Source organism: Alosa pseudoharengus, unplaced genomic scaffold (assembly GCF_046254945.1).
Source record: "Alosa pseudoharengus isolate Yale_2024_CS ecotype anadromous, Long Island Sound unplaced genomic scaffold, YU_APseudo_1.1 YU_APseudo_1.1_scf_19, whole genome shotgun sequence".
In the NCBI taxonomy this organism is placed as follows: Eukaryota; Metazoa; Chordata; class Actinopteri; order Clupeiformes; family Clupeidae; genus Alosa; species Alosa pseudoharengus.
The window spans coordinates 5367755-5378363 of record NW_027468657.1 but is presented as its reverse complement, the minus strand read 5'-3'; the positions used below and the strand labels follow the sequence as shown (position 1 = coordinate 5378363).

The 10609-nt window shown below is 41.9% G+C and overlaps 1 long non-coding RNA gene across 1 annotated transcript; it reads right to left on the bottom strand.

The window, feature by feature from the left end:
- Positions 1-2425: 2425 nt before the first annotated feature.
- On the bottom strand, positions 2426-8940 carry LOC143132177 (uncharacterized). Its single transcript, XR_012988251.1, has 3 exons — positions 8742-8940; positions 2852-2935; positions 2426-2501 (listed from the first exon to the last, which is right to left on the bottom strand). It is a non-coding gene; the product is annotated as an uncharacterized LOC143132177 (long non-coding RNA).
- Between the last annotated feature and the right edge of the window lie 1669 nt (positions 8941-10609).

Here is a 10609-nt window from a genome sequence, read left to right as displayed (position 1 = left end):
GGCGCCATGCAGGTTGGTGATCTGGGATTGATAAGAGCGCATGTTTACAACTAGGCCTATACACTCACCTATAGGCAGACGTAGTTAAATCACTTCAGTGTTACTGTATGTTACCTACTTTAACATGGTGTAATATGGTAGAGTTGGGTTGGCATATTTAATTTAATTTATTGTGCTTATAGAGCGCCAAAACATAACACATGTATCATGGCGCTTTACAGAATGTAGGCAATCAGAGAAAAAAGGAAAGAAAGGAAGAAAAGCAAGAGAGAGGCCCATGGGTAACAGGGGCGAGGACAAACTCCCTAGAATTGGAGATATATATAGGAAGAAACCTCGAGCAGATCCACGACTCAAGGGCCTGACCCATCTGCCTACACTCAAAAAAATATCTTGTTGGATTTAATTAAAAATGTTTTGTCAAGTGGTTCCACGAAACTGTATTAAATAACTCTAAAGATACTATATTCTTTACGATTGACCCAAATAAATAACATTAACTGAACAAGAGTGAATAAAGTAGATGGTAAGTAATTGAATTCCTTTATTTTTATGTAGTATTCTTACATTGAACCAACTTAATATGGCTGTGTTCAACCAACTTAATGCTGTTATGTTCAATTAATTCAGCATTCTTACATTGACTCAACTTAATATGGCTGTGTTCAACCAACTTAATGCTGTTATGTTCAATTAATTCAGCATTCTTACATTGACTCAACTTAATACTGTTCTGTTCAATCAAAGTCACATTGTTATGTTCAATTAATTTAACCTAAAAAGATATCTAGCACACATCCACATTAAGTTATGTTTAAGTGATACAGTTACGTGGAACCACACTTGACAAAACTTTCTTAAGTAAACTCATGCTAAACATAAAGTTCTTAAGTAAATCCAAAGTAAACAAGTTGAATTTGTTCTACATAACATTTCTAAATAAAATAAAATGTCTAAAATTGAACAAATGTGTTGAAATAGCAAACAGACACACGGTCTTCAAAACAAATCTGCATTTATTTAGCAGCAACCTTTGTCTCCATTCTCATCAATCCATCAGGGACATTTTTTAGTAAAATAGAAATGCAATGAACAGAAAAATATCTCTGCTAAACACGGCATGTGTAGTTTTGTTACATTGTTAGTGATTCAACTATAATGTACATCTTCAAGTGGAGGCATTGGCACCCTCATGTTTGATTGCAAAGATCCCGATGGTGGTTTTCTCCATCTGGCTCTGGGCATCAGTCCGCGTCCTTTACCACAGACAAAAAAAAAATACATTTAATTGATGACTTTTCAAACAAAAGTATATGTTTTTAGATATGTTTGAATTCAGTGGATTAACCTCGCATCTCCCATCTCCTTTAAATTAAAGCAATGGTTCAGAGTGAATTTCACCCTTGGGTCATTTGCATGATCATCGCGAGTGCCAAACCCCCCGCCCCAAGACATTGGTCGAGTTTGCGCTGTCAGTCTATGTATCAGCCCAATGGCTTGCCAAAACCAAAAGTGTATCTCGTAAATTACCCCATAATAATGTCCGGAATATCACTAAACTTCTACAGTAGTACAAAAAAGGGTCTGTACTCATTAAACGAGGCATTGGAAAGTTTGTAAGTAGCCTACACCAGGAGCTTATTTAAATAACACTTGCCTGATAGCTTCTACTCTCTGCTGCTACCGCTACGTCTACATCACTTCCGTGATTTGTGAAAAGCCCGTAAAAGTCCTTTGCAAAACTCACAAGTGTAAGAGAAAAGCTAGTGAATTAAACACTCCATAGTCATATATTGATAACTGGATGATATTTTAAATTGTATTTTCAGGTCAATAAGTGTTGACCTGAAAATACAAGCATTTATAAAACGTATGCATCGCTTTCTGCCAGGACTTTTACAGGCTTTTACCAAATCACGAAGTGACGTCGACGTAGCGTTGCAGTAGGTGTTGTTTATGAGTACAGACCCTTTTTGTACTACTGTAGAAGTTTGGTAATATTCCGGACATTACACTTCTGGTGAAATTCACTCCGAACCATTGCTTTAGACTCTCTGCTCTCCAAAATCCCTCTAACGTCTATGATTTCTTTTAACTCAAAAGCTAGTTAACCAAAGATTAAACTTTGGGTGACATTTTACCAACACAGACTAGGAAGCTTTGTCTGTAAAGGGTTTATGCGTGGTCAAACAGACCAATGGTGACTTGTTCTGCTGTAACATGCATTCTGCTTTAACATGCATATAGACAGCCTTAACAAAACATTACAAGCACCGAAACATGGAAATGTCCATGGGTACTAAAATAATATAAGAAGCCATATTCATTCATACCCATCTTCCCACTAGACGTACCACTGCTACTCTCACTGCTGTAATGCTTTACTGTTTTTTTTATATTCATTTACACTTACCAGGTATTCCTTTGAGTTTCTCAGAGCCTTCATTTAAGTACACAAGTGCTTTCAGGTTGCAAGCTCTCAACAAGCCAATGGTATAATTCTGCAAAATAGAGAAATGAACACTACTTTACTTACATTTACAAATTAAGCATCTTAATGTTTACCATGCCTTACCATGCAACCCCCTTTATTAAATGTTAAAATATGAAATGTTAAAAGAGATTTTTGGAATGCACTGATCTTCAATGTAAATCTATTCATGGGGTTGAAACAGGCAGTGCACCCCAAATATGTCAATGTTAACTTTCAAATTCATGTCATGTCAGCAAGGTAAGACCTTTCAAAAAAAGTTAGCAGGTGCATGGCAAGGTCCGGTAGCTAATGGCCTAATATAGGATCACAGGTTTTCAAAGTGGGAGGCACAAAACAACTTGGTAACAACTCACTAACCTGGTCAATGGCAGCCATGATCTCCTCCCTTCCTACGCACACACAGCAGACAGCCTGGAGCAGATGATGTCGAGTTCTGACATTCTGACAACGTTATGAGGGGAGAGGAGATAGAAAGAACAACTAACAATACAACCCAGCATTTGGAAATACAGAAAGAAATACAATTAGCATATGGTATGGGTGTCTGTGACCAAAGTAACCATGTGCTTTGCACTGCCACGTAAAGGCCTGTGGGGAGAAAGAGAAAGTATATCAAACTCAACAAATTTGTGTAAAACTATAATTGTCACGTGAAGTGAAATGTTTATGTTGACCAAAAAGTGCTACTGCGCATGTGTGAGGTAGACGTTAGTTCAGGTGAGCCTGTCAGTTGTGTGTGAGTTGCTCCTGCACGTATTTAATAAACACACATACTTTGTTCATGAAACATTTATTAACTGAAGTCGTTACTCCCGGCGACAAACGTTACATGGTGTCAGAAGCAAACATTGAGCTGGTTACGGCACGAAAGTGAGCTAGAGAGGACCGAAGTGTGCATCGACATGGCAAAGTTCACCCCCCCGGAGCAGTTCGACTTTTCCAAGCCTGAAGCATGGCCTGACTGGAAGCAGCGGTTTGCTAGGTATCGAGTCGCTTCATTGCTAACGGAGGATGATGAAAAAGTGCAGGTAAATGCCCTGATTTACTCAATGGGATCGGAGGCCGAGCACATATTCAGGTCATTTGTGTTCGCGAATGTCGATGATGCCGATAAATATACCATAGTAATGGCCAAATTCGAGGAACATTTTATCCCGAAACGCAACGTCATTTATGAACGCGCCAAGTTTCACTCCAGAGTTCAGCTTCCCGGGGAGAATGTGGAAACTTTCGTCAGGCAGCTCTATGAGCTAGCAGAGAACTGCGATTTTGGGGCTCAAAAAGACGAGCAGATGCGCGACCGTTTAGTGATTGGGATTCGCGATAAGCAAGTGTCACAAAAACTGCAAATGAAAAGTGATCTAACACTACGGACTGCCGTCGAAATGGCCAGGCCTTGTGAGTTAATCAAATCTCAAAACGAGGGAGGAAAAGGCACAGAGCATGTGGATAACGTAAAATCATTCAGAAAGAAAGATAAAAGAGGAACTGGCCACTTAGCAAAAACGAACAAACAGACGAGAAAAGGAGCATGCACAAGGTGTGGGCGAAATCATGATAATAGTGAGCAATGTCCTGCTAAAGGAAAAAAATGCATGAATTGTCACAAAGTTGGACACTTTGCTACAGCTTGTTTCTCAAAAACAGCTGTGCAGGATAACTGAAGCTGATGAGGATGACTGCATTTTCCTAGGCTCTGTTGAGCTGAACCAAAGCAAAAATGCAATGCTAGCAGAGGACGAGCCACCATGGCGCACCACTTTAACAGTAGCACATACGCCAGTTTCATTCAAAATTGATTCCGGTGCAGATACTTCAGTTATGACTGACACTACCTTTGAAAAACTACAGGTCAAGCCAAAACTCAGTGCAGTGAAAAACACTTTACAAAGTCCAGGTGGTGTAGTGGCCACAAGGGGGCAGTTTTTAGCTAAAATTAAAGCCCATGTTAATGGCCAGCTACGAAACTGCTGCTTTCGTATAGTAGTAGTCAAGACCAATGGAGAAAATCTCCTTAGCCGAACAGTGGCAACTAAACTGGGCTTAATAAGGCGCATCGATGAGATCAGTACAGTTAGTGGCCTAGGCACACTAAAAGGAGAACCAGTGAAAATCACCTTGAGAGATGGCGCTCAGCCGTACAGCGTTGCCACACCACGAAGGGTTCCCATCCCCCTGCTCCCTAAAGTAGAAGCGGAACTTAAAAGAATGGAGTCAATGGGCATAATAGAAAAGGTAACTGATCCAACTGAATGGTGGGCTCCCATGGTTCCAGTAATTAAAAAGAATGGAAAAATAAGGATCTGTGTGGACTTGAAAAGACTCAACGAAAACGTTAAGAGAGAGAAGTTCATCTTACCTACTCTGGACGATATACTTCCCAAGTTAGCCAGAAGTACAGTGTTCTCCAGTTTAGATGCTGAGAGTGGATTTTGGCAAATCCCTCTAGAAGAAAATAGTGCACTTCTGACCACCTTTATCACGCCGCTAGGTAGATACTGTTTCAAAAGACTACCTTTTGGAATCACATCAGCGCCTGAAATTTTTCAACGTAAGATGTCAGAGCTGCTGCATGGGCACAAGGGGACAGTCGTGTACATGGACGATATTTTGATAGCGGGAGAAACACATGCTATTCATGACCAGAGACTTGAGCAGGTAATGGAGACATTAAAGGCTGCAGGATTGAGGCTTAACGAGGACAAATGTCGGCTTAGCCAGCCAGAACTGAACTTTCTGGGACAGGTAGTGACCAAAGACGGCATAGCCCCTAGCCCTGAGAGGGTTAAAGCTGTAACAACTATGGAACCACCCCAAAATGTGAGCGAGTTGAGACGGCTGCTTGGAATGGTGAACTACATTGGGCGTTATCTACCAAACCTCTCCACCGTGTTGCAACCGCTCAATGAGCTGCTCAAGTCTGGGCGTGACTGGTGTTGGGGACCACTGCAAAAGCAAGCGTTCACCAACGTAAAACAGCTCATTTCTTCAGCACCCGTCCTAGTGTTCTTTGATCCTACAAAGCCAACTGTCGTCAGTGCAGATGCTAGCGGTTATGGGCTCGGAGGAGGAGTCCTTATGCAGGACCATAATGGAACACTGAAGCCCGTTGCATTTTGCTCGCGTACACTCACTGATGCTGAAAAGAGATACGCTCAGATTGAATTGCTCGCGTACACTCACTGATGCTGAAAAGAGATACGCTCAGATTGAAAAAGAGTGTCTCGCTGGAGTGTGGGCCTCTGAGCGTTTCTACCAGTACCTTTGCGGTTTAGAGAGATATAAGTTGCTTACAGACCACAAGCCACTGGTAACTCTTATCAACTCAAAAGACCTTGACACCACACCTATACGTTGCCAGCGCCTGCTCATTAGGTTGATGAAGTTTAATCCAGTCGCAGAATATGTTCCGGGAAAACTCCTAGTCGTTGCGGACGTCCTGTCTAGGCAACCTATGGCGGACACTTCACCAGGTGACCTAGAAGCAGAGGTGAAAGCATACGTGGACTCAGTTGAGGACGACCTGCGAGTGAGGAAGCCGATCATTGAACAGATAAAAGAAAAGAAAGGAACAGACGACGAACTCCAGTGTGTCCTCAAGTATGTTCACAATGGTTGGCCGGAACACTTGAAGAGCATCGCGGTGAAAGCGAACGCATACTTCAAAGAACGTGGCTCACTCAGTGAGGCCAATGGAGTGCTACGACGTGGCAAACAGATTGTGATCCCGGGAAGTATGAGAGAAAACATGCTGCACAGGGTACACGAGGGCCACCAAGGCCTCACTAAGTGCCGAGAGCGATATAGAGGTGCTGTGTGGTGGCCTGGTATCGCCAGTGATGTGAAGAAGCTTGTGATGGCATGTAAACATTGTAATACTCACAGACCGAGCCAGAACAGAGAACCATTGATTACTACACCATTGCCAGATCTGCCGTGGCAAAAGCTTGCCGCTGACTTGTGCGAGTACAGAGGTCGTCACTTCTTGATCGTGACCGACTATTTCTCCAGGTGACTCGAGATCCTAGATCTGCCAAAGACAAACTCAGAGACAGTCATACAAAAGCTGAAAAGCATCTTCACACGTTTTGGAACTCCTGAGGAGCTTATGACTGATAATGGCCCTCAGTTCACGGCTGAACAGTTCAAGTGCTTCGCAGCTGAGTATGATTTCCAGCACGTCACTTCAAGTCCCCATTTTCCGCAATCCAACGGCATGGCCGAACGAGCTGTGAAGACTGCAAAGTGGATCTTGAAGCAGGGTGACCCCCACCTAGCTCTCCTGAGTTACCGCTCAACCCCAACGGAGCCGACAAAGGAAAGCCCTGCCAGATTGTTGATGGGTAGGGAAATCCGCACTACTCTCCCAGTGCTGAAAGAGAGCCTGAGGCCAATGTGGCCTAATCTGAAAACGGTTAAAACAAACGATGCAAAAGCAAAGCAGTGCTATGAAAAGTACTACAATCGCAGGTACTCTACCAAACCTCTCCCATCACTAGCCATTGGTGACAAAGTTAGACTGAAAGTTGATGGAGAAAAGGCTTGGACAACCACCGCAACTGTGCAACACCAGGAGGCTGCGCCGCGCTCCTTCACGCTTGAGACTGAGCGAGGTGACACGCCCCGCAGGAATCGGCGCCACATCCAACTGATGAACCAGGAGCTGTCCTCACCCTCAAAGATGGACGCTTCTGAACCGAAGGATCAACCGGGTGGGCCAGCAGAGCAGGACTTTAGCACCACTAGAAATGCTGCTGACACCCCTGGTTCCCCTCAACCCTCGAGTCAGATCACCACCAGGTTTGGGAGGACTGTTAAACCAAACCCCAGGTATGCTAGTTAGCTGAGATGATGGACTTTAAGGGCAGAATAACCCCCTGTCCAGTCTCAAGGGATCGTGGTAGTCTACCCACACCCTTAGTTAGTTACTGTTGTTCATTAAAAAAAAAAAAAAAAGAATGTATGTATGAAAAAAAAAAACACTGGAAAAGAAGTGTTTGTGTTATTTGTAACAGATTTTGTTTGGAAGTAATAACTAAAGTAAAAGTGAAACAAACAGGGGTTAATGTTGTGTATACCCATACTTTTAAAAAGGGGGGGAGATGTCACGTGAAGTGAAATGTTTATGTTGACCAAAAAGTGCTACTGCGCATGTGTGAGGTAGACGTTAGTTCAGGTGAGCCTGTCAGTTGTGTGTGAGTTGCTCCTGCACGTATTTAATAAAGACACATACTTTGTTCATGAAACATTTATTAACTGAAGTCGTTACTCCCGGCGACAAACGTTACAATAATAATATTAGATCACAGAATCAATTGAGAAATTTAATAGAATTGAACTAGGAAGAAAACCTTTAATTAGATTGGCTTGTTTGTGATTTAATTAATTACTTGTTTGTGATTAACAAATCATTCAAACATTGAAGAGTAGGCAGCCTCTAGCATGAAAAATGTAAAATTATTTACCTCCCGAATATAGGGGTTGACAACAAATGTGTGTGCTTAAAATGGACAAGTTTCCATGCAAGAAACTGCCATTTGCTTTGCTCTTTTATATAAGCCGGATGAGAGCCAAGTAGCCTATGATAGCAATACAAAATTAATGACAAGTCTGATGTTCCTGCAACTGCTGTCCTTCAAAGATTGCAGCTACACGTGGCTAATGTTACAGAGAGACTAGGCAAGATGGCAGAGTTTGCTACACGAACGTTAAAATGATTAAAATGTTTCTTGACGGACTTTAGAGTCTGCATCAATGCTAGCTAATTGTTCATGACACAGAAAGATAATTTGGTCAGAGTGGGGTGCACCTACGTTTAAACATTAAACTTTTCAGATACTGATCCAACTATTAGTATTCACATAAACCCAGGCAGGGTTTGTATGGGGCTAACGTTAGCTGCTATTTTATCTTAGTAGTTAAATACATGAAGTCGTCCTGACCTTGGCACTTGTATGAACATTCAATTGTGATTTATATGAAATAACCCCATCAAGGCACCACCCCTGTCTATTATCAGTAGGAAGCTAAACTAACCTGGGAAACATGATAGAATTCTAGCCTGAGATGACTTAGCTCACCAGCCACCATGACAGATTTAGCAGCTAGTAGCTAACATTAGCTGCTCGAGTTTAGTAACACATTTACACTTACACATAATATCTACTAAAATGATTATTCAAGTTGTTGTTACGACAAACTCGCTAAACTCAAAACAAAAACACTATGAACAGCAACAAATACATACCTTGCAATTACAGGATCCAAAAATGTTCCGTGAGCAAGCGAGGAAAAAATGGCGGACCTTCACTTTCTCAACGGTCTCTGGCGGAGTCCTCACCATGGTCCTCATAAATTGTGAAATAATGCTACGGCAACCATAGAGGGACAAATTTCCTAATCTAATGCGTTTTGTTCAAGAAAGTTGTGTAGATCCAATGCAAACATGTTAAAGGGGTGGTTCAGGATTTTGGACATAAGACCTCATTTCCAAGTAAGCAAGTGTGATATTCATCAGTGGAGACCGTTTTCAACACGTTTCATCCAGTCCTTGTAATTGCCGAGTTCGCAGGTGCTAGGCTAGCGCAAGTCAACGGTATGTGCTAGCCTGCCACTAAAGACAGTCTTACCCACTCCAAAGTACACCCGAGGCAAATTCCAGACAATCGATGTAAATGTCTGTGTTGATAGAATAGTGTAAGAAATACAACTACCCTCGCATCGCGTTGCAATAGTTATACTTTGGTCCCTGAAGTTGGTAGCAGTCATTTTGCATCTCAGCAGCGGACTGATATTACCAAGGCTACTACTAAGTATCCCGATTGGAGTGCGCTTTACTGTTTACTTTTCAGCGCAGTACTACTAACCGGAGCAAGTATAATTCCGTCGTGGTAAGAAACTAGTCACTCAAAATGTAATGCTATCGTTGAATTGCAAAGATAGAATAACGTTAGAAATAACAGTATCAATACAGACATTTACATCGATAGTCTGGCGTTATAATTTATTTGCCTCGGGTGTACTGTGGAGTGGGTAAGACTGTTTTTAGTGGCAGGCTAGCACATACCGTTGACTAGCGCTAGCCTAGCACCTGCGAACTCTGCAATTAGAAGGACTGGATGAAACGTGTTGAAAACGGTCTCCACTGATAAATATCACACTTGCTTACTTGCAAATGAGGTCTTATGTCCAAAATCCTGAACCACCCCTTTAAGTTAATCAGCAAAAACGCATTATTGATTTGAAATAACACAACTAACTCAATTTCACCTTAGAAACCTAATTTTGTTCTGTAAATCCAACGAAAGAGGATTTATTAGGATGAACAATAGTGAGATTTCATTTTTTTGAGTGTAGGGTCAGTACATGACAGTAAGGTCTGTATACATGACAAATGCATATGATAGTCGGGTGTAGAGAATAAGACATGGTGTTAAAAGCACTTGAGCTGAAAGTTACAAGAGGTGGGATGATTACGTATCCGGTATGGTAATTCATTATTCCCACATTGAACGTGGGGTGGGTACCAATCTTGCATTACTTTATCTGTGAAGTGCATTATTAGGTTCATTATTACTGCAAGAAACGCTACACATACACACACACACACACACATTAAACAATGTTTTACAGGCTTCCCCAAAAAGATGATTAGGCAGCTACAATTATCTTTATTTATTTCGCGGAAGCTTTGATCTGAAGCATTACAGATCAATTAATTGCATGGTCACACTCTTTGGGGTGAGTGCCTTGCGCATCACCCCAATACTTAAATCCCTTCTCTGGCGACCTGTAAGTTACAGAATTGATTTTAAAGTAGCCTATTGCTGTTGTTTTTAAATCACTGCATGCACTGGGCTTGGCTATCTAGCTGACATGTTCCACGTCCCACAGTACGGTGTATGAGTGCTGTTGCACACACACACACTTCCTTTCACACTCTTTTCTAAGACTGTGTTCTTCTTGGTGGCAGCCATGCTTTGTTCAAATGTATCTGTTGACAGCTATTTCCTTAGATACGCCCTTTCAGTTAGACCACTTTTGCCTGTGACTGTAGGCACTCGTGGTGGATGAGAGATGACAAAGCCACACGTGAATAGTTTCTGAGAATAATGC